Source organism: Felis catus, chromosome D4, assembly GCF_018350175.1.
Source record: "Felis catus isolate Fca126 chromosome D4, F.catus_Fca126_mat1.0, whole genome shotgun sequence".
NCBI lineage: Eukaryota > Metazoa > Chordata > Mammalia > Carnivora > Felidae > Felis > Felis catus.
Window position 1 is genome coordinate 62,740,621 of NC_058380.1, and position 24,524 is coordinate 62,765,144.

At 38.9% G+C, this 24,524-nt stretch overlaps 1 long non-coding RNA gene across 1 annotated transcript in view; it reads left to right on the forward strand.

The window, feature by feature from the left end:
* The window catches only part of LOC123381715, an 86,668-nt gene extending 62,553 nt beyond the window's left edge, over positions 1 to 24,115 (forward strand). The window contains exon 3 of the long non-coding RNA XR_006589055.1: positions 23,187 to 24,115. This is a non-coding gene — a long non-coding RNA (uncharacterized LOC123381715). The remainder of the gene's footprint in view (positions 1 to 23,186) is intronic.
* Positions 24,116 to 24,524: the final 409 nt, after the last annotated feature.

Consider the following 24,524-nt stretch of genomic DNA (forward strand, 5'->3'; position numbering starts at 1 on the left):
CCATACAACTTGGCACATTTCCTTTTTAAGTTCTAGTGTATTTGTTCCAGATAATAATAATACTCATTAACATTTAGTCAATGTTATACAGTTAGAAAAAAACACTAATTCCATTTTATAAACTGTAGCTCAGGAAGGTGCTGTAGAATGATGTGTCTTGCTTCCTGGGTTAGACTTCTTGTGTTCAGAGGCAGAACAGAGGGCTGCCTGGAGTGTCCTACTATGAAATGCAGTCTTGGCTCCCAGTGAGACCATGTAGGAGGCAAGTGAATCCCTGCCATGCTTCCCTCCCAGCTCACACTTACTATATAGTGAAATCTTAGCTCTGGTGTCGGATTGATTGATTTCCTTCTCTAGGCTGTGTGGGTAGATTTTACCCTTTAAGAATTTCTGAAAATAAAAGCCTTTCCCCCAACCTTCTTTTCTAGAAGAGATTTTATTCACCCAGACGAAAGTACACAGTAAAATGTGAAAATTATCCTCCTACATACATACATATGAAGTTGAAGCTGGACATTTACTTTGGTCTGGTGAACAGCTACTGTACTGGCTGGGTTTTGAAAGCTTCCTTGCTGGAAGGAAGATAAGGCTTTGTTCTGACACATGGACACTCTGGGCCCATTTGCCTGCTTCAGGGGCCATGGTCCAACCCAAGGTATGGAGAGCACCTAGGTCTGCTTTGGCTCTTCTAAACAGAGCTTTCCCAACTCCCAGTTTCTATACGTCTCAAGAGACAACTAAAGAAAAGCCTTTAGCTTTGCCAAGAGCCTCACTATTGGGGATAGAAGAAAGTCTTACATACATGATACAATCAACAGGAATGGGAGAGAGCAGAAATAATAACCTGTGAAGGGAGGTGTATAGGATAAAATTATGCTTCTCCATTGGTCAGGAGATGCTACAGGTGTGGAGAGGAGAGGCTGGGAATTTGGGATGTCCATTGGTTGGCAAGACTGCCTTTGCTCCCTACATGAAAGCATCTCTCACCATAGATAGGAGATTTCCTTCTTAACTGTGGACACTTGCTATTTCTCTGTCTTGTTCTGAAGTTGTGGTGACTCATAGTGGTTTATGAGACGTAGGCAACTTCCTGGCTCAGTGTTGCTGAATGTCCAAGTGTGTCTTTATTCATGCTGTGGTCACAGAAAGGGTAACTCCCCTTGCAAAGCAGGAAAGTTTGTGTTTCAGGAAGACTTTTCTCAGTTAATACACTTTATTTATTGGACTTCAAAGCCTTTGTTGAAGAAATAGAAATATTTAAAATAAAAGAAAAACGTAAGTTAAAATTAAAAATAAAACAACAGGGACTGAAGAACATTAAGTTATTTTCACTTTATAAAAGGGAAGGGAGAAGCCACAGGTTTATTTTAAATAGCAAGATCTCCAGTAATTTAACAAGTGTTTTCCTTTATATACAATTTTTAAGAAACAAAATGTTAATTTATTTATATTTATATATTATTTACATTCTTTTCACTGTTCATTAAAATTTTTTTTGATGTTTATTCATTTTTGAGAGAGAGAGAAACAGAGCATGAGCAGGGGAGGGGCAGAGAGAAAGGGAGACACAGAATCCGAAGCAGGCTCCAGAGAGACACAGAATCAATCTGAAGCAGGCTCCAGGCTCTGAGCTGTCAGCACAGAGCCCAATGCAGGGCTTGAACTCAAGTTCTTTGTGAAATCATGACCTGAGCCAAAGTCGGATGCTTAACCGACTGAGCCACCAAGGTGCCCCTCTTTTCACTGTTCATTTTAAATACGAAGCTGATCTTGAGATCTATAGACACCTAAGCCATTTTTAAAGATGAGGAAATTAATATTTATGAAGGCCTCCCTTTCCATTCTGATTTGCTATATGTTATGGTTACAAGTTTCAGACTTGTATTCACAACTTGATAAATTTGTATGTAGACATTATATATCTGTATTATAGTCCCTGAGTTGTGGTGTTCTTATGTATCTGACATTATGACAATGGCATTTTCTGTATTAACTGCCGGAGGTACCTGTCCTCACCGTCTAGTTCTTAGAAAATCCTTCATATTCAAAAGGAGCTAGTGAGTGGGAGCCATCACAATTGTTCTTTAAAAGATTTTAGATAGGAAATGGATCCACTAAACAATCTGCAAGGAAAGCCATCTCTCTTAGGTGGTTTCCATGTTCTTAAAATTCCCCAAATGTGTAGTTTTTCTTTGGTTATTTAATCTCTGCTGCAGATGTCCATCTAATTTATTTGCAGTTTATCATAGATTTTAATTTATAGTAAAAGTACTGGGCCATATTTGCAAAGAGATAATATATTTTTTTCATGCCTCATTCCTCATTCCAGTTTCAGTGAATAATTGGTTTTTTCCATTATTATGAATTTATCTTTGGATGTTAATACTTTTGGGTAATGAGTAGTTTCATAAGGTTCTTCTCCAGATGTCACATTGCAAACCTGACACACCTGGAACCTTCTTGTGCCAATGTCTAAATGACACCCCTGGTCACCATTCAGGCTTAATTTTCACTAATACAACTTGTGAGTACTAAAACAAGTTGTTTACCTTAATGCGAATCAGAATATCTCCATGTGTATAGTAAAAATGTAATACTTGCCCTGCCTGCTTCAGAAGAAGGCAGTGTATCTTGAAGGTTATGAGAAATGAGCTCTGTGGTCAGATTGGCCAGTGTTCAAGTCTTAGCTCAGCTACTTAGTACAGTGTGATTCTGGGGTGGTTACTTGACCTTTCTGATCCTCAGTTTCTGCATCTAGACAATGGGAAAAATAATACCAACCTGTGGGATTGTTATGAAGGTGAAATTCAGCAATGTATTTTATATGCTTAGAGTAATGCTGGGCATATTGTGAATTTCTTCAATTAATTGTGGCATATTTATGCATCTGTAGTTACATATTTGTGAAGATCAAATAAAATACACACAAAACTGATTTGTAAGTGTTAACGAGCCATTCAGATATATTGGCATCATTACTTGAGCATTCTGGTATTTTTTGAGCTTTGAGTTACAAACCTCCTGGGGACCTGAGTGAAGCAGCCACCGAGCCACAGGAAGGCTGATGCTTGTCCACCTTCTATCTCTAGCCCCAAATAGGACCCACCATCTGTTGGGCAGCCATTGTACTCTAGGTCCTATCTTTTGCTTACTTTGTTATTAACCCTCACAACAATCCTCCAAGGTAGGTATGATTCACATTATACAGATAAAGAAAACAAGTTCAGCAAATTTAAATAGATTTAATAACTTACTGAAAGTTTATGTTAAACAGCTCTTAAGTTGGGGGATTAAAATCAGAACTTCGGGCGCCTGGGTGGCTCAGTTGGTTAAGCATCAGACTTCAGCTCAGGTCATGATCTCATGGTTCATGACGTCGAGCCCCGCATCAGGCTCTGTGCTGACAGCTCAGAGTTCAGAGCCTGGAGCCTGCTTCAGATTCTGTGTCTCTCTCTCTCTCTCTCTCTCTCTCTCTCTCTCTCTCTCTCTGCCCCAACCCCACTCATGCTCTGTCTCTCTCTCAAAAATAAATAAATGTTAAAAAAAATAAAAAAAAACAAAACTCAAATTTATCTGGTTTTGAAGTATGGGTACTTTTACTGTACTATATGCCCTGGTGGGAGTGTAACGACAGTTGTGAGCCAGACAGATTTATACCTTGTCCTGGTTCTGCCACTTATAAGCTCTGTGTCCTTGGGTAACTTGGCTTACTAGTTGAACCTAGGTTTCTTCATCTGTAAAATGGCAGTAACAAGACCTACCCCACAGGAATGTTGTGAGTATTAAATTAGAAAGCACGTAGTAAGTGATAGTAAATAATAGCTGTTTATATTTTATCTTGTCTTCAGGTGCTTTCCATCTCCCATGGGGGTGCTGGAGATCCGCTCCTCCCTCTTCAGGCCAGCAGGGGGCAGTAGAGACCATAAAGGATATGACCAAACCAGGGCTATAGTTTTAACCACCCTCTCTCTCTCCCCCCCGCCCTCCCCCCCCCCAGATGGTGTCCACCTAGCAGTCTAGGAATTTCTGAATCAGATCAGATCCTTAGTGGTCTTTGATTATGGCTCTTAGAAGGAAAAATAAGCCCCCCCCCCAACCATCCTTGATTTTATAGAGAAAACGAGCCACAACAGTAATAATCCCTAGTGTTTGGATAAGACTCAGAATACATGGTTTTATATTATACACAAAACCATTCACAGTCGGCCCATGTTAGCAGTTTCATTAACCTCATGAAGACATTAATATCATTAGGAAAACGTAAGGAGAATACCTCCAGCTCCTCCATTAGACCCAATTAGCCGAGCGCTGCAGCACAAAGGAGGTCCATGCCATTCCTGTCTGTGCTCAGGCTTGCAGCCACCATGATCCCCATTAGATTGCTACTTGCCAGTCATTAAATCAGTCTCATTCGTGTTACAGAGCCATCATTCCCAAAATAGGTTGCTTTCAAGAAATGAATATTGGTAAGTGATAATGATGACAACATAAGATGATAAACACAGATGCAGATAGGATCAAACATTGATAGATGGAGTGGGGGTGATATATCCCAATTGCTTTGAAATATTACTTATTCTTTCTTCATTTCTTACAACAACCCTATGGGATCCTTATTATTTTCATTTTTGCTGTAGATTCTCTGACTTGCTCTCACTTGCTGTCATGAGTCCCTGCAAAGTTCTCTATGTTTTTCTGGTAGTTCTCAAAGGTGGGGTGTCTCATGTGTATCATGAACAAATACAGCATGGCACATGTACTTTTATTTCTCCTGCCCTCATACCCCCCCATGCTGAGGTCGGTTTCTCCCACTGGTCACAGTTTCCTCTGCTCTATAATGTGGTGACTGTTTCTGCTGGTTATTACTTTGGGTGTTTTGCAGCTCTAAAGGTGACAAACTCGTGGTGTTTTATGTTCAAATGTGTATGTGAAGATTGTGCCTCTTTCCTCTTAAAAAAAATCACATCCTGTTAGACACTCTATCAAGAGGCCCTTGGATTCTTTATGAAAATGGGCGTCTTTTGGCCCATCCTGCCAATTTCTCATCCTTCAAGATTGAGCTTGGATATCCTATTTTCCAGGAAGTCTTCCCCAAATCCCAGGTTGCTCTGTGAGCCTCCCCACCCCTTTGATCCCAAAGTGCTTTGCTTACTATCTTGGCACACCATATCTACAAAAGGCTAGCAGGGCAGATGATGAGTAACTTCTTATTTGCTCTCGAATCCCCAGCACCTAGGGCAGTACCTGGCCTCTAAATCCATGTTCAGGAAGTGAAACTAATTTCCTCTTCAGTGTTGTGATTGCTCCTGGTTCTGTTTCCTCCACCCTGTTAGCTTTCTCTAATCACTTCTGTTTGGTGCCTGCCTTCTTCAAATTACATGTTGAATGCCTCTTTTTACCTAGTCCTCTGGATTAGTGGTCTGGTTTTGAATGGTCCACCAGGTTTTAAACCAATACAGTATTTTGATGATTGTATTAGTTTCCCGGGGCTGCTGTAACAAAGTACAACAAACCCGGTCACTTAGACCCGGGGGTTTATTACCTTAGTTCTGGAGGCCAGAAGTCAGAAATCAGGGTGTCAGCTGGGTTGGTTCCTTCTGAGAGCTAGGAGGGAGTCTCTGTTCAGTGCCTGCTCTCTTAGCTTTTGGCGGCCTCAGGTGGTCCTTAGCTTGCTGATGATGTTCTCTCTGTGTCTTCACGCCATCCTCCCTCTGTAAATGTTTGTTTCTTTATCAGAATTTCTCTGGTTTATAAGGACACCAGTCATATTGGATTAGGGCCCATCCTAATGACCTTGCCTTAACTTGATCATCTGCAAAGACCCTAGTTGCAAATAAGATCACATTTACAGGTACCAGGGATTAAGACTTCAACATCATTTTGGGAGACACAATCCAACCCATAACAAGTGTCTCATCTGGTAATAAATACTTCAAGGGTAGTTGGTGCCACACAGCTGGCCTAGGTTTGGCCAAAGCTTCCCATATTGGCTTCTGTTTTCTAGGAGAATTATTGCTGGTTCACTTTCCTTTTCCACCTTCTCAAGGAGAGTACAGAGCTCAGACTAGGACCTGTTTCTGATGTTTCATCTTTCAAGTGGACTGGGCTGTACATTTATTTTGAGAAGCATTGGCAGCCAGCTGAAACCAACTTCAGTAACATCCTGGGCTATTCAGGGCTTCTGTCCTTCTAGCCCATTTGTGGGAAGACAATGTATTATTAACTGGTATCTTACAGCGGGCTTCTGATAATGCATTCCAGCATTTTATAGGTTTGCTACCTCTGAATGGATTGGAAATTCTCTGAATAATCCCACAGAGGCTGGGTAATCTTAGAAAATATCTTAATAGCAGTGAATCGATCAGAATAGACTTGTTTGGCACAATCCACAGGGATCACCTCTAGGGAGAAAACAAAGCCCAAAACAGAAAGAACTGAGTGGAAGAAATGAAACCGATGGAAGATTTAGCCAATTTCTAATTTGGATTTAAATTACTGGCTTAATCTTGGCTGAGGTGGTGCTTCGGGAGGTGCCTCCATTGCTTTCCTTTTCAATTTGATGCTCAGTTTACGAACTGTGTGTCCTTCCATTTCATGTTCTTTCCCTCTGTGGTTTCTGACTCCCTGGAATGATGTTCACAAGGTAAGTTACAGTTGAGGGGGGAGTCCCTTACCTGATGCAGACTCATGCAGGTTTGCAGTCCCTTACTGAAAGTTGTGGCTTTACACTGGTGGCTCTCAGTCCTGGCTACATTCCCACAGATTCTGTTGCAATTGGTCTGGGTGGGCCTGGGTATCAGTGCTTTTTAAGAGTTGATCTGGCGATTCCAGTATATTGCCCATGTTGGAAACTACTCTTGCACCTTTCTGGTTTGTTTGGTTCAAAAGATAAAAGGGCTAAGTTAGGGGACTGTTTGAAATGTAGAGTCAGCCTGAATCTCTTGAGACCACATCTTCTCCTCTACAACCCCTATCCCTAGCTAGGTACATTAAGGAGGCAAAATTCCCACCCCAGCTCCTGACCATGGCCATTGTAATGGAAAGCCATTCAGCTCCATGATATTTCTTTACTGCCCACAGCCTTGAGTCCATCCTGTTGTCTGATTCTCTAGACACTGGGTTTTCAGTTCCTGATGAAATTGCCTTTTACTTCATGTCCTTTTGGCCGGATTGGTAAGTTTAAGTTACTTGACTACTTTAAGACTTTCTTAAATGGTGTGATGGTGGTTGTACAGCATTGTGAAAGTACTTAATGCCACTGAATTGCATGCTTAAAAATGGTTAAAATTGTGAATTTTATGTTATGTGTGTTTTACCACACTATAAAAATATAAAATAAAAAAAAAGACTAGGTATTTGACTATACCCTGTGGGACAATCGTGGCTCTCTGAGGAAAAAAGAAAAGCCTTATTGGTAATATTTGCTGATTTCAGTGGTGTAAATGCTTCCCCCCAGGCCAATTTCAAGCTATTGACATGACTTTGAACTTGGAGTTCAAAGAGAAAAGCAACATTGGCTCTTCTGAGCCCACTCCTTTCTTTGGGAAACTTACTATGCCTTTACTTCCTGCTTCCTCTCTCCACTTGCTGCTCTTTGTTGTAAATTGAAGTTTTAAATCCAGATTATTAAACAATTATCATTTTTACATTGGACAACATACAGCCCTTTAATGATAATTTGACATTTACATTAATTTTTTGTCCAAATGTTAACTAGACTGTATTTCACTAACTACTTTCTTTTATAATATCAATTTTTCTTTTCTTGAATTTTTGCTTTCATTTTCAGTTATATATATACTCTAGATGTTTTTTTCATGAAGAGTACATAAGTGTTTTAATTTCAGAATATTTAAATTTCTGAAATTTCTTTTTGTCTTTGAAGATAACTACTTGAATAGATGTGATATACTTTTTTCCCTCAAAATTCGGTTCATAAAGATTGAGACCAATCTGATATTTGCTCTTTCGCACATCACTTTTATTTCTGATTGTTTTCTTGCATATTTTTTCACAAGTCTTGAACTTCAAAATTTTATCTAGGTTACATCTAAATAATTTTGCCTAGTACTCTTTTAGGCTTTGGGATTTGCAAAATGAATTCTTCATCTTAAGACATTTGCTTCTAATTTTAAACAGTTATTTCTTCTCTCTCTTCTCCGTTTTTACATCTGACATAGATAAAATTCTAATCTCTCCATATATCTTACCCTTTCTTTCATTAAATTAGCCTGTTAATCAATTTCTCCTGAATTTGTGGGAGAATATTTTAAATTCTACAATCTTATTTCTATAATCCTGATTACATTTTTTAAAGTTTATTTATTTTAAGAGAGAGAGAGAGAGAGGGGAAGTGAGTGGGGAGGGGAGGCAAGAGAGAGGGAGAGAGAATCCCAAGCAGGCTCTGCACCACCAGTGCAGAGCCCCATGTGAGGCGGGAGCTCACAAACCTCGAGATATGACCTGAGCTGAAGTCAAGAGTTGGTCTGAGCCACCCAGGTGCCCTGTAATCCATTTTAGAAGGATCTGATCAGTTACTCCTTATATCCATCGTGGTGTTTTCACTGCATATTTTTATTACAGTGTGTGTTGTTTTATTCTCTTTTTTGACATCAGGCTATTGTGACTTTTAAAAAAAAAATTTTTTTTTTTGAGATAGAGAGCACGCACACGTGCACAAGAGGGGAGAAGAGTTGGAGGGAGGGAGGGAGGGAGGGAGGGAGGGAGAGAGAGAGAGAGAGAGAGAGAGAGAGAGAGAGAGAGAGAGAGAGAGAATATCTTAAGTAGGCTCCACACCCAACTCGGGGCTTGATCTCAAGATTGTGAGATTATAACCTGAGCCAAAATCAAAAGTTGGACACTTAACCGAGTGAACCACCCAGGCGCCCCATGACTTCTTAAGGGTCTGTTGTGGTTTCATGTATGTGTGAACATTTTTCTCAACTCATCTTTTGAGAATGTGTATTGGGAAATGCCTAAAATTCTCTCTTGTTTCTGGTGGTCACATATTTCAAACATATTTCATACTTGCTCTGATTCCTCAGGTGGTTCCTTCTCCTTAATTTGATTTATTTTATAACTTTACATGTTTGCTGATTTTTTCCCCCTGTTTGCTTTTCCTAGAGAAGAATGTCAATACCTGTGATCTGCTGGGAGTTGAAGTGGGTCTAATGGAGGGAATATGGATCCTTGTTTAAATATTTCAGACATAAATAAAGAAGAAAGAGAAAATGAAAATGTTAGGTTGTCTGGAGCTTTAAGCTACCAATTAGTTTAAAGATTTAGCATTCTAGTAGGGAAAGAATCAGAGCTAGAACCAGCATTTTTTTCCATGTTTGTTGTGGCAATCAGACTTCAATACGGGCAATTCCATATTTTTATGTGTGGCAAAATGAGCTAGTCATGGCAGTGCCCCTGTACAAGGGCAAGCATAGTAGTCCCCTAGATGAGAGCTGGGAGGAGTAAGTCCCTCCCAGAGTCCTGTCTTGATGTGGTCTCTAGCACCCATGCTTTTTCTAAAGGCTCAGATGGGAGTTAAATGTGATGTACGATGACCCCACAAGACCACTTTTGCCTCCCTCAATTGCTTATCCTTTTCAGTGGGTTCTGTTGAGCTCTCTTCCACTTACTTGTTAAGTAAATTCATCCAGCACATGAGAGAAGTCATGGGAATGGTCAGCCTTCCCTTCCGTCTAGTTCCCTTTGCATACATCAGTGTTTCTTGTGTGAAGATGTCATATACTTTTCATACTATTAACAATTTTTAAGTAATCTACATTGGCATTGGGAATGGGATATGCCCAGATTTCCACCTTAACTGGCAATCTAACAAAGGAGATAATAAACTAAATGTATGGGTTTAGAAGGTGGCAGTTCTATGCTGCTGGGAGATTGTTGTATATTTGTTGCCGGCATAGCTTCTTCAACAGGCCAGTGCTTGCTCCTTTCTCCAGTTGGGCTGTGTAGATCCTGCCTTTGTAGCAGTGTAACCATTGTAACTTACTTTATTAATTTAGGGTACAAATATGGTCATTATTTTGTCAGGTTAATTATTTCAGACCCCAGATATTCTAGTAGAAAGATGTCCAGTGTTTTTCCAAAGGCTTACCAAAGGCTTACCTTCTTGAAATTAAGGTTATTTCTTCTTCTAATGCCAGAATTAGAGGGAAACGAGAAGTCTTGGTCATTGCTTTCTATTAACTCCTAGCACTGCTGTTGAAGCTGGGTGCTCTAGTATCCCATGAATATTGATGTTTCCCTTTGCAATATGACAGTGGTCCAGACTCATGTGCCAACCACTGTGGTGTCTTACGGTTGAGCTCCAAGATCAGACTTAAGTCCATACTCATATGTTCTTTAGTCTATAGTCAAATGTCCTCTAACACAACATTGTGCTTGGATGTCTGGGTCCTGAGAGACTTCTAGGTCTGCATTGTTATTTCCATGCCCCCTGACTTCTGAATCTCAGGCCTTTGAGCTTGGATTGCTAACCTTTCCACAGACAGTTTTATTCTAGAGGGCTTGCCTTTTTTTCCTGTGGGTCTTATTCTGGACCACCCTGGTCTGCCATCATTGATCTTCCTGACTTTGAATCAGGGAACAGGGTTTGAGTGTATCAGACCCTTCTGCAGATTGGTTCACCTTTTCTGCTAGAAACCAGCCCAGTTGCCAATGGGTATTATAAGGGGTCTGACTTAGTAAGGCACAAATGTTTCTATTATATTCTTCTGCCAGAGCAGAGGTACATGCTCATCTTTTATAAGAGAGATGATTCAAATGAGTCTTTGAAGAACAGATGTCTAGTTCAAAGTGCTACTCTGCCCCTGCCTATATTGAAAAGCAGTGACTTTCAGTGACAGTGCTTCAAGTGACAGTAACTATTAATACAAAAGCAAGTGTAATCATTATATTTCTTCCTATTCTTTCATCATTCTGTTTATTTTAGAAGAGAGCATGACTATTGAAGGTATATTGAGTCACAGTATTTGAAATGGCAGACGGGTACTAAGTGTATCAGCTGGAACACAAACCCAGGCCTGGCTCACTCCCTGGTAGTAACAGAGTTCTTACCACTATACTCTATATTGCTGGAAGTCTGAGTTATTGGCATTGAACAGTATTAATTACATGTGCATGAAAAAAGACTGGGTGACATTAGGCAGGTGTGACCGTAAAAACTGCTCTTTCAGTGAATTTAATTGTCTCCCACTATTGGTTTGAATTGGTTGTGAACACACTGATAGAAGGTAATCAAAGAGCTGAATGAACCTGGCAGTTGTAAACGGAAGCACAGGGTCCCCATCAGGCCAGTACAGAAGTGAATGCGTCCATTGTTTTTAATAGGCCAAATATTTCTCTCTTGTTCCCTAGGAGGCAATTGGAAGAGACATGCTGATAGCTCCCCTTGGGGCATTAACTGGAATCAAATTAGTGAAGTGAAGCTTAAGTTGGTCATTTTATCCCCAGTTCACAAAAACAGGAAGTGAATGGTAGTGGGAACAAAGACATTTTCTAGTTCATCAAATATTACAAATTGTATTAGTGGGGTATTTTCATTGTAGGAATTATGGGCATAGCAATGTAAAAGTATCACTTCTGATAAATTCCCATTTTTCTGTTGTGGTTCTTTTGTAAAGCAAGTCTTTCCACTGTAATGGATATCTTAATAACCGACATGGACATCTCTCCTTGCCTTGGTTACTGATTCCTCAGTGACATAGTTCCATAATCTACATTTAGTTTGTGCTTTATAGGTGATAAACACAGCTGCCCTGTCTGCAGGACATGGATAGCATCTATGAAAGTGAAGTGTGACACCCTCATGAACTTCTGGCCCATATGTTTTTTTTTTCCCCTAATGTTTCAAGTTTTTATTTAAATTCTAGTTATTTAACATATAGTTTAATATTAGTTTCAGGAGTAGAACTTAGTGATTCATCATTTACATATAACACCCAGTGCTCATCACAACCAATGTCCTTAATACCCATCATGCATTTAGCCCATCCCCCTGCCCATTTCCCCTCCAGCAGCCCTCAGTTTGTCCTCTGTAGTTAAGAGTCTCTCTCATGGTTTGCCTCCCTCTCTTTTTTCTTTCACCTATGTTGATCTGTTTTGTTCCCTAAATTCCACATATCAGTGAAATCATGCTAGTTTTCTTTCTTTGACTTATTTTGTTTAACATGATACACTCTAGCTCCATCCATATCATTGCAAATGGCAAGATTTCATTCTTTTTGATGGCTGAGTAATAGTCCAGTGTGTGTGTGTATTCATACATACATACATACATATCACATCTTTTTTATTCGTTCATCAGTCAGTGAACATTTGGGCTCTTTCCATAGTTTGGCTGTTGATGATAATGCTGTTATAAACATTGGGGTGCATGTGCCCCTTTGAATCAGTATTTTTGTATCCTTTGTGGTGGATATGTTTTGAGTGCGGTATGGTCATAAGTTTCAAGACATCATTTGAGGAGTCAAAGAAAAAAAATGAACTATCCCGTATGCTCCATTGATGTTTTCCTAAGATAAAAACAGAAAAGTTGGAATATCCTAAATCAGAAAAGAAGTTCTTGGGCAATAGGAACCAGTAGGGGATACTTCCATTCTGGGGGTTTAGAGATGTTTGATGGACATTTCCTGGAGGATCAAGTTGTACCTGTAAGTAAACCTCTAAGGATCTGTGTACACGGAAAAGAAGAGGAAAGAAGAAACAAGGGGAGGCTGTTAGTGCCTCAGTGCACTGTGCTTTTCTTTTCATCCACTAAATTACAAATTTAATGAAGTTACTTAAATTCCTGTGAAGTCAAATAAGAGTTCAGTGTATTTTCAATTGAATTATCCAGATTGACTATTGACATGTACAATATTTAATTTAATTTATTGCTCCTTACATAGTTATGGACACTCAGTATAAATGAAAACAATGAATCTGGTTGCATTTTTAAAGCAGTAGCCTCACGTGGGAATATGAACAATAAATGGATGTGGCAGCTTTTCAAAAGGAAAGAAACTTTTTAAAAATGTGTATCCTATTTTATATCATAACTATTATATATATATATGTATATATATATATATATATATATATATATATATATATATATATATATATATAGTTGAGCAACTATTTGGTTTTAGAGCTATTCTCATGTTCCTGGCCTTGTGCTGGGGTCTGAGGTTCCCGAAATTAAATAAAATAGTCTCTTGATTTCAGAAAAAGCTCATTGCCCTTTATTGGAATGTTGAATTGTTTATTTTTAGTGAATGAAATGTGTCTTAAACCTTAATGCAGACAGTGAATTAAGGTTCTGTGTGATAACTTATTTTGTAAATAGGGATTATTTTTGTAAAAAGGAAACTTATTATAAATGGATCTTTTATATCCTGTTTCTTAAAGCAAGGGCCTGTCTCTAATGTAGCTGCCTCTTAAAACAGGTGTCTAAAATAAAAAGAAGGGGGGACTTGAGGCTTGCTGAGCTTTAAGTATTCTGGCTGCTTACATCCCACTTTTCCCCATTTCAACCCTCCGCTTCAGGGGCTACCTCCCCTCCCTGTTTTCACACACCTTATTCTCACCTTCCTTGATAATTTGCTGAGTATGTTCCTTATACCCAGAATTTCTTATTTTCTCTGATAATCCAAATGTTTCACTGATTTTAAGATGTGATTCAACTCTCTCTTCTTCCTTAAAGTGTTTCCTACCCTTAGTCAGAACTCTTTTTTTATCATTGAATTCTGGGAACAATGTCAGGCCAGTTAGCACTTGATCAGTTTCTAGTGTTATAATATTAATGATAACAAAAACAAGAACAGCTTTTACTAAGTGCTTACTGGGTGCCAGTGTTACCACCATCTAAAGACACAGGTGCTATTATTATCTTCATTTTATAGATGAGAACGTTAAAGCATGGAGAACTGAGTAACTTAATCAAGGTCGCACAGCTGGAAACTGGTAAGACCCAGACTATTTGACTCTGGAGCCTGAGCTTCTACTCAGTGGTGTTTTTCAGTGTGTGGTTGCCTGACCATGTGGATTAGTTAGAATCACCTATTTGGATACTGTTAAAAATGCAGCACTCAGTTCCTAAAATTACGCAGTTCAGTTACTGAACACACCCCAGAAATACTGTCTTGTTGGGAGTCCCTGGGTCTAGGTCTGCAGCCTGGAAATCTGCATCCTTAAAGTTTCTGAATAATTTTTACAAACTGTATTTTGAAAACCACTGCACATAACTGACTTTTCATTTTTATCTCTCTAATCAGACTGTAAACTTTACTTTTTATTTTTTATTATTATTTTTTTTATTTATTTTTTTTTTGAAAGTTAAATGATGCTTTAAACACAATAAGCACCAATTCTTTTTTTTTTTTCAACGTTTATTTATTTTTGCGACAGAGAGAGACAGAGCATGAATGGGGGAGGGGCAGAGAGAGAGGGAGACACAGAATCGGAAACAGGCTCCAGGCTCTGAGCCATCAGCCCAGAGCCTGACGCGGGGCTCGAACTCACGGACCGTGAGATCGTGACCTGGCTGAAGTCGGACGCTTAACCGACTGCGCCACCCAGGCGCCCCTACTTTTTATTTTTAAAATTTTAATTTCAGTATGGTTAACATACAGTGTTATATTAGTTTCAGGTGTACAATATAGTGATTCGACAATTCCATACATTACTCATTGCTCATCATGATAAGTGTACTCAACCCCCTTCACCTCTTTCACCCATCCCCACCCACCTCCTTTCTGGCAACTACCAGTTTGTTCTCTATAGTTAGAGTCTGTTTCTTGGTTTGTCTCTCTCCCTTTTTTTCTTTCTTTGGCTCATTTGTTTTGCTTCTTAAATTCCACATATGAGTGAAGTCATATGGTATTTGTCTTTCTCTGACTTATTTTGCTTAGCTTTACACTCTCTAGCTCCATCCAGGTTGTTGCAAATGGTAAGATTTCATTCTTTTTTTGTGGCCATCTATATCTGTATCTATCTATGTCTCTGTATCTATCTGTCTATCCACCACATCTTTCTTATCGATTCATCTATCGATGGACACTTGGGCTGCTACCATAATTTGGCTACTGTATATAATGCTTCTATAAACAGAGGGGTGCATGTATCCCTTTGAATTAGTGTTTTTATATTTTTTGGGTAAATATCCAGTACAGACTGTAAACTTCTTGAGGTCAGGGATTATGTTATCTACTACCTTCTGAATCCAAAGTCTGCAATAGATATTTAGACATTTACTATATGCTTTCTCACTACTTGCATTTTTGATTTAGAAAGCAAAATTAAATGTATTCATATAGCAGTGGGAAAGACTCAATATGGTGGGACTTCCAATTAAAGCTTCGAGTAAAAATCAGAGGCACCTGGGTAGCTCAATCAGTTGAGCGTCCAACTCTTGATTTCAGCTTGGTCATGATCCCAGGGTCGTGGGATTGGGCCCTGTGTCAGGGTCTGTGCTGAGCATGGAGCCTGCTTAAGAGTGTCTCTCTCTCTCTCTGTCTCTCTCTCTGTCTCTCTCTGTCTCTCTCTCTGTCTCTCTCTCTCTCTCTCCCTCCCTCTCCCTCCCTCTCCCTCCCTCCCCCCTCTCCCTCCCTCCCCCTCCCTCCCCCTCCCTCCCCCTCCCTCCCCCTCTCCCCCTCCCTCCCCCTCTCCCTCTCCCTCTCCCTCTCCCTCTTCCTCTCCCTCTTCCTCTCCCTCTCTCCTTCCCTCTGCCTCTCTCCTCATCTTGTGTGCTTTCTCTCTGTAAAATAAAATAAAAAAAAATAAAGCATCCAGTAATAATCAAAGGTCCCACAGAGTTAGAACCCAGAGTTAGGGTCGATCTCATGAAGACTTCTCAGTTTCTCACACTCACTCACTGCATCCTTATTTCCTGCTTCAGTTTGCCTGCCTTTAAATTTGAGGAGACTTTAATAATAAAAAACAGAGATATTGGTGGGAGTTAATAATTATAATTAGAATATAGAATTTTAAAAGACTGGGGTGCCTGGGTGGCTCATTTGGTTAAGTGTGTGACTTTGACTCTGGTCGTGATCTCATGGTTTGTAAGTGTGAGCACTGCATTGGGCTCTCTGCTGTCAGTGTGCAGCCTGCTTCGGATTCTCTGTCCTCCTCTTTTTCTGCCCCCCACCCCGCTCCTGCTTTCTCTCTCAAAAATAAATAAATATTAAAGAAAAAGTTTAAAAGTGATTAGGCTAACATAACATTTAGAAGTTTAAGATAATAAATGAAACTGTCTTACTATTGGAATGAGATCATACAGGAGCTTGAAAAGCCCACTTCCAATCCATTGTGACCAAACTTCCACATCAGTTCAATTAGGTAGATATTAAGGAGCCACACAGAGTTTACCTATACCCTCTGACTACTCTTTTTTTTTTAATGCTTTATTTATTTTTAAGACAGAGAGAGACAGAGCATGAGTGGGAATGGGGCAGACAGAGGGAGACACAGAACCCGAAGCAGGCTCCAGGCTCCGAGCTGGCAGCACAGAGCTGGATGCAGGGCTCGAACTCACGAACCGCGAGATCATGACCTGAGCTGAAGTCCGACGCCCAACCGACTGAGCCACCCAGGCGCCCCTACTCTTGATAATTGTTGGTAAGCCACTAGTGGCCTGTCGTTGTTGTGTGGTAATAGGGTGCTCTCCTTCCCCATACCATTTGGTCCACCATCTTAGATGTCATCCAATCCAGGCTCCTAGTTTAAAAACAAGCTATTTGAATTCCTAAGATCAAGCTAGGATTTTAACCCAGACCTTAATATTCCAAATTCAGTGTTCTCCCACTGCATCATGCTGTCTCCTTTCATTACACATTATTGAACATGTTAGCCAAAGAAGGCCAATAACACAGAAAAGAGACTTATTTTGTTACCTGCTCATTTTTGTTAGCTAGTCTCTCATGTGGCATCAGCTACTGAAGGACCATTGACAGTGTTCTAACCACTTAAATCTTACCCACTGACACTCAAAATTATGACAGTCCAAACCTACCTACCTTTTTCTTTCTGTCTCTTCCTACCACCCCTCCCTTCCTTCCTTCCTATATATTTTTTCCAAACCTTTATTTTTAATCTGAATGCCAGCCATACCACTAGGTACTTGTTACTATTAAACTTTAGCAGTTAGCTAATGTGCAGTTAATAAGTTAAACTTCGTGGGCTACTATCCAGCCTAAGTGTGTTGACAATTGTTATCAAAATTTTGCTTAAGGAATAGTTTTGGAAACAACTAATGAAAAATATGAACATCATCTACCGTACTCTAATGAGGATGGAAAACATCTAATACCTATTTAGAGATACAGTGGATTAAGGATAGACTGTGAACAGAGTCAGCACCTTTGTCTTTCTGGAAGTCGTTTGTTTTGCCATCACATGTCTGCCTATCACCTGCCTATAAATATGTTTTTAGATTGCCTGCCCTGAAAGGAGTAGTTTAAACTTTGTAGGAATATGTAATTAAATAATCTCTTAAGGAGATACTCCAAAAAGCTTCTCTTTTCCTTAGATGAATTAAGCCAATGTACATGAATTGTTGAAGCCCATCCAAATGAAATATGAATTCGGCAGCCTCCTTCCTTTAATGGCCTTCTGCCCAAAATAAAACTGGCCAGCAAGCAATATTTATCTTAGCAATGCTGCCATTTCATATCACAAAGTGACCGTGTAGTCTCATAAACATAGTCCAAAAGTGCTGACTTTTAAAGGCAGTTGATTTTTTACTTGCTACTGTTTTATAGCTTTGCATAAAATGCTAATGCCATGACATTTGTAGAACTATTAAATCATTTTAATGAAAGAGTAACAGTTATACAACTAATTCATTTGAGTGCATTTCCCTTGCAGAATCCTTTAGTGGTTGATTGTAATGGGAAAGAGTTTTTTTTTTAATTTTTTTTTTAAGCTCCATAATTTTCTCACATGGAACCAAATCCCATTATTTTGGTGTAGTTTGTAACCCAAGTCTAATGGAACCAAATTCATCGACAGAATTTGTTGTCCCAAATCTGAGCTCATTTGCCTCATGGCCCCACTTAATTTGATCTATAGTCTAGGCAAGCCAAGTCTGCTTTTCTTGAGAAATACAGCGTTCTGTTTCCCTTTTATGTGTTTAGGGGTAAATATGTAGTCATGCATTTTAGCTACTGAAAAATGAGCTCAATTGCCATACGCCAAATCAAGGAGATTATTTGGGCTTTAAAAATTATCTTGTGATCACATAAGACGACAGCTGGTATTGATTCTTGTCCTAAGCCCACATTTCTTTGTTAATGGCCATCCCATGCAGCATATGCTATCGTACCTGGGCCTCCGTAGAAGGAAATGGCTGGAAAATGCTGGAGACATTAAGCACTGTGAGCAGTAGAATTGGATCTGTATTCCCAAATAGATCACCACTGTTATCAACCTGCAGCTTTCTTTTACAATAGAAATGATTCTTATCTCTGTGTTCTGTGTTTTCAGACAAAGGCCCCATGTATAGATAATTCTTATTTCTTGAACAGAAGTATTTTTTTAGAAACATTGTATTTCCTGATGCCCTCAATTGCTTGGGAGAACAGAGAGTTAATAAACTTCATTGTCAGCATATTTTTTTTTTTTTTGTCCTTACAAATAGGTATATTCTTGTGAAATGTAGGAGCCTGCATTTACTTTGCTTACCCTGACTATAAATTTTTCTTTACTTTCCATAGCTTTGATTTTCTTCTGGAGCAGCTAATCTCATCATTGTTCTACTATGAGTTTAAGGATTTTGCTGCTAAAATGTTCAACCATTTAGTCATATCTTTTTCTTCACCCCAGGCTTTTCTTGAGCATAGATATAAAATATTGTGGAGAGATGTGGAAACCAGAATGTATTCCCTTAGGATGAATGGATTCTTTATGAAGCCTAGTAGAACAACAGTGCTTGTATGTATTTTATCTAGTGTTGATTAAGCATTTTGGGACAAAGTTTTCTGCTAAAATAATGCCTATACAATATCACTCCAAGAATATAACATGAAATTGATTCACTGATGTTTGGTACTTTTATCATTCACACAATATTATTGATTTGATTAAACACATCTGTTTAGGCTCTTGTGGGCAGGTTTCTTTACTGTATTTCCTTATTCACAATGAAAGGGCTAGAGTTTCTTTTTGTATTTATGTAGGTGCTGATTGAATGTGTATAATTCTATGATTATTTTTCAGCTAGATCATCAGAATACAAATTTTGTCTGTTAAAATGTCACATATTTGGGTTAATGTCTTACTGTTTTTATTTTTTTTTTTTTAATTTTTTTTTCAACGTTTTTTATTTATTTTTGGGACAGAGAGAGACAGAGCATTAACGGGGGAGGGGCAGAGAGAGAGGGAGACACAGAATCGGAAACAGGCTTCAGGCTCTGAGCCATCAGCCCAGAGCCTGACGCGGGGCTCGAACTCATGGACCGCAAGATTGTGACCTGGCTGAAGTCGGACGCTTAACCAACTGCTCCACCCAGGCGCCCCAATGTCTTACTGTTTTTATAAGCTGTAGTAAAAATTAAACAAAAATCACTTTATCACTTAATTCTATGTGTCATTAACTGTACATTAAACCCCAGGGTCTGATACTACTAATAGCAACTAACAATTATGAAGTGACTGAAAGTTGATAAAACACTTTCACAAATATTTGATCCTCACAACTCTGTAAGGTGCTTTTGTAATTCCAGCTTTCCTGTTGAGAATACGGAGGTTTCCAAGCATATAATAAACTGGATATTTATTTTTTCTTTTCCAGCTTTGTTGAGGTGTAACTGACAGATAATGTTGAATGTAAAGTGTACATGTGATGATTTGATATACATGTACTTTGTGAAATGATTGCTATAGTCAGGGTAATTAACATGGATGTTTGCTGCTGATCAGTGTAATAGAAGAGGCCATTTACTATATGTCACTGAATAACTTGAAGAATTACATCTAAATTGTTACCAGGAAATAAGGATGAATGTAAAGACTTAATTTGCATAGGGTGATTTTGGCCACAACAGGTTTAGTGTGTTTCCAGAACCTTGTCATACAGGTTGGCTGCATAATATCAACGATAGATTTGGTTTCCATGAACTCAGATGCATTTTATTTGACAACTGTGCCATTGCCAGGCCAGCATCAGCCCATAAAAAGGCCAGGATTCTGTAAACAAGATAGAAGTTAAGCAAGTACATCTGAGAGGAAAGCATTATAGGACAAGAGAGCTTGGAAAGACCATTATCACTTTCTTGTTCTTCCAAGAAGACTTGAATAGAGTAGCTGGTGGTCAGTATGGTGTATTTGAGTACAGAAAACCTTTCCTACTTTTCAGTATCTCTCCTTTAAGCATGTTCTGTCCCCTTCTCTCTTACCTATTTCAAATATAAGACTTGCTCTCTTGGGTATTATTCATTTGGTTAAAGTCTCTACAGTTAATTTTGTAGTCAGTGACACATCTTTTCATGTGCAGACAAATTTAGTCTTCTCCAGGTTTCCTTTTAGACGTTTTCCCTGGGTGATTTTGTACATTCCCAAGTATTCAAACATTACTAATATACTGGACCCTCAATTTATAGCACAAGCTCATTCTTATGTTCTAGGCTTTTTGGTTTTTTTGTTTTTTCAAATTTGAATCCAATTTGTAATCTTGTTCCCCAAATCTTGTTTCTTTGTCTTCATTAATGGCACTCCCATCTCATTACCCTCTGTTGCATAAGTTAGGAACCTCTTTGTTTCTTTTCCTCTGTGTAAAATAGGTTAGTAAGTTGTGCTGATTTCTCCCCTCAAAAACTCCAGAAACTGCCTTTTCCTCTCTATCCCTGTGACCACTGCCCTGCTTTAGCTCATCATGATCTTCTGTGTGGATTGTTGTAACTGATCTTTGATGGGTCTGTTATCTGTGCTGTAGTTCTCTCCTTCCAGTCCATCCTATGCATCGTTATCACTGATTTTATAAAACTGATCATGCCTCTCTGCTTGATTAAAACCTTTGAATGTGTTCCTTTAAGGTCACATTCCCTAAGGGTTATAGTCAAAGACTTCACTATCTGATTACAGTTTGACAACTATATACATTTATATTTATGCACTCATTTGTATTTATATATAATATACAAATATGTATACATATGTGAATATATGTATATACAGGCATATGTATGTGAGCACTTGTGTATGTATACATGCTTATAGGCTAGCTTCGTGTTTGCTATTTCCTACCATATTGCCTATATCTGAACACACTGGACAACCCAAAAGTCCTCAAGTACAATGTGTATTTTCAAGCCTGCTTGTCTTTGCTCATGCTGTACCCCCTGTTTGGAAGGTCCTTCATCCTGTATGATAATGTTCTATTTATGCTCTACAATCAAGCTCAAATGTCATCTCCCTTGTGAAACCTCTCTTGACTGTTCCTTCTCAATTACCTGTGCAACCATTTGCTCTCAGGTGGAATTAATCTTTGTGAGTTTTTCCCCCCTGCTGTAGAATGGACTTAAGTATTGCATTTAGAATGGATTCAGTCATTGCAGTTCTCCGTATACTATAAATGTGTCCTCTCCTGAAGGAGGGAAATAATCAATGTTTGTTCATGAGGCTTGGTCAATGGTCTTATTAACCTTAGCTCCTCAGATGCTGTGGTTTCTCCTTATCTGAATCTGTCACATCGCTTTCATTCTCAGACTCCTGTAGTTAACCACTATAGCCTGGATAAAACTATGCCAAAGCTGGGGAAGGAAATGGTTCAGTAATCCAGGCTCCTCAGGCAAAATTACTCAGTTTCTATGAATTCCTTATTTCTCAGATTTAATGTTACTGGTTTTCTGACCCTGTGCCTGACCTGACTTTAGATAGCTGAACCTGTGCTGTTAGCCACCTGCCTAGTTGTTTTCTCCTGTCAATTAGCTGCCATCTGAATCCCTGGGTACTGGACTGCTGCCATCTGTACCTGCCATATCCTTTGGCTATGTGCCAAACTGTCCAACCTTCTGTGCTTTTGTGGTCATCTGAAATTCTTCACCTTAACCCTCCTTGTTCTGACCAGGGACCTCTAGCTTCCAATCTTGGGAACCAAACTGGTAATTTGTTATCTTTGTGGGGGAATATACTAAAGCACTTATAATTAGAATATATTGTGGATTTGTTTTTGTTTTTGCTTTGGGGAGATTGGAAATAGAGAATATGACTGAGAAAATAAAATCCTGGACACTTTTGATAGGCACAAAAATGGAAATGGGAAAGGTTTAGAGTTTAGGGAACTCTCTGTGGGCATGTGTGGGTGACACATGACAATAGTAGGATATCTAGGGTGAGGTACCACAGAAGAGGTAAAGAATCAGCAAAGACAACTTCAACTATTTCAGCATTTGGCGTAGGCCCGGACTGACTTCTAGCTGTATATGTCTTCATTATGAAAAGAAAACAAGACTGTCTTACAACTGTGGTACATATAAATTCAACCTTTTTAAGCTGGGACTAGGTCTAATAATTTAAATACACAATAGAAGCCCAGTATATCTCTTTGCACATAGCATTACACCTTCCAGGACCTCACATTGAAAACTATTATTGAAAAAAAAAAGATTTCATTGGAATGTTCCATTTCACAGGAAAATTCAAATTTAATTGCATAAATTCATCATCATGCAATTTAGTATTGAAGTGTTGTTTACAGTGGGACAGTGTCCTTCCTTTATAGTGGTAGGATTAAGCATTCAAAGATTTACAGTGAAATGATGAAACTCAGGTAGGCATGGTTTTGGTATCCTAGATATCCAGAAATACTGGGTTTTCAGGGAAGCAATAAAATCTGTTCAGCAGGGCACAGGCTAGGGGCTGGGAAGAAGTTGTCCAGTGATAGAGGGCTGGCCTGGAGTAAACACCTGGGCTACTCAAATACAATATTCTCAAGTTCATTCTGGGAGGAAAAGGTGGGTAGAACTCTGTGTGATCCAAAATCAATGCAAAGTGACCACTTCCAAATGATCACTGTTTTGGGAAATCCTCCCATATCTACATGGAGAAATTGGAGATAAATTCAGACCCTAAGGGAAGAGCCTATAATGAACTAGAATCTAAGAGGCAGGTTGGTGCAGTGGAAGGAGAACTGTTTCTTACCTGCAGTGTGACTTTGAGTAAGTTTTTTTTAAGTATTTTATTTTATTTTATTTTAGAGTGCATGCACGTGTAACCTGGAGAGAGGGGCAGAGGAAGAGAGAGAATCCCAAGCAGGCTACACCTTCAGCATGGAGCCTGACATAGGGCTTGATCCCACAACCTTGGGATCATGACCTGAGTAGAAATCAAGAGTTGGATGCTCAACTGACTGAGCTGTGCAGGCGCCCCTTGGGTAAGTTTTGTAAACTCCCTAAGCATCAGTTTTCTTATCTATAAGATGATGATAATAGCTCCTTATCTAAAGATCATGTATTAAATATATGAAGAACTTAGAACAGTGTCTTGTTAATGGTAGATTCTCAGTAAATCATTCACCATTCACATCACCTAGCCATCCTGAGGTCTTTTTATTGAGCCTGGAATTCAAAGTCACCTTCACTTAATAGGACTCTAGCCAAAAATAATGGAAATGTGGGCAGAGCTCCAGTCCTAGAAAAAGGGCTACAGTTACAGAAAGTAGAATAAGAATGAATGGGACAGACGTATGTGGGCTGCAGTTGCCTAAGGCTTTCATGGTGTACTACTGATTTTTGTTTCTGGTTAGCAAAATGAAGGAATCAGAAAATATTTCACCATAAAAAGATAATTCATATAACTTATTAATGCCAATGTGCATAGGCGATGATCTTAACAAAAACAACAATTGTCACAAATTGCCAAGTCATTCTTGGAGGTTATGTTTCTTAGCCCTAGAGTGGGGAGAACTATCATTTTATACCCCATAAGTAATATTGTCTTGTTCTTCTTGCCAGGAATGATAAAGCATCTTTCTTCTGTTTAATGCTATTACTATTTTTGGCAACCTCATGTCCCATTAGCTTCTTTTCATTTTCAATTTAAATTTTAGTTAAAATACAGGGAAATACTGGTTTCAGGAGTAGAATTCAGTGATTCATCACTTAACATACAACACCCAATACTCCTCACAAGTGCCCTCCTTAATACCCATCACCCATCTAGCCCATCTAGATCAAACCTCAGTTTGTTCTCTATCGTTAAGAGTCTCTTGTGGCTTGCTTCTCTCCCTCTCTCTCTCGTTTTTCCTCTTCTCATGTTCACCTGTTTTGTTTCTTAAATTCCACATATGAATGAAGTCATATGGTATTTGTCTTTCTCTGATTGACTTATTTTGCTTACCATAACACATTCTGGCTCCAATCTGTCATCACAAATGGAAAGATTTCATTCTTTTGATGGCTGAGTGATATTCCATTGGATGTATGTATATATGTGTATATGTGTATATATGTACATATGTACATATGTACATATATGTATGCATATGTGTATATATGTGTATATACATACATGTATACATACACCACATTTTCTTT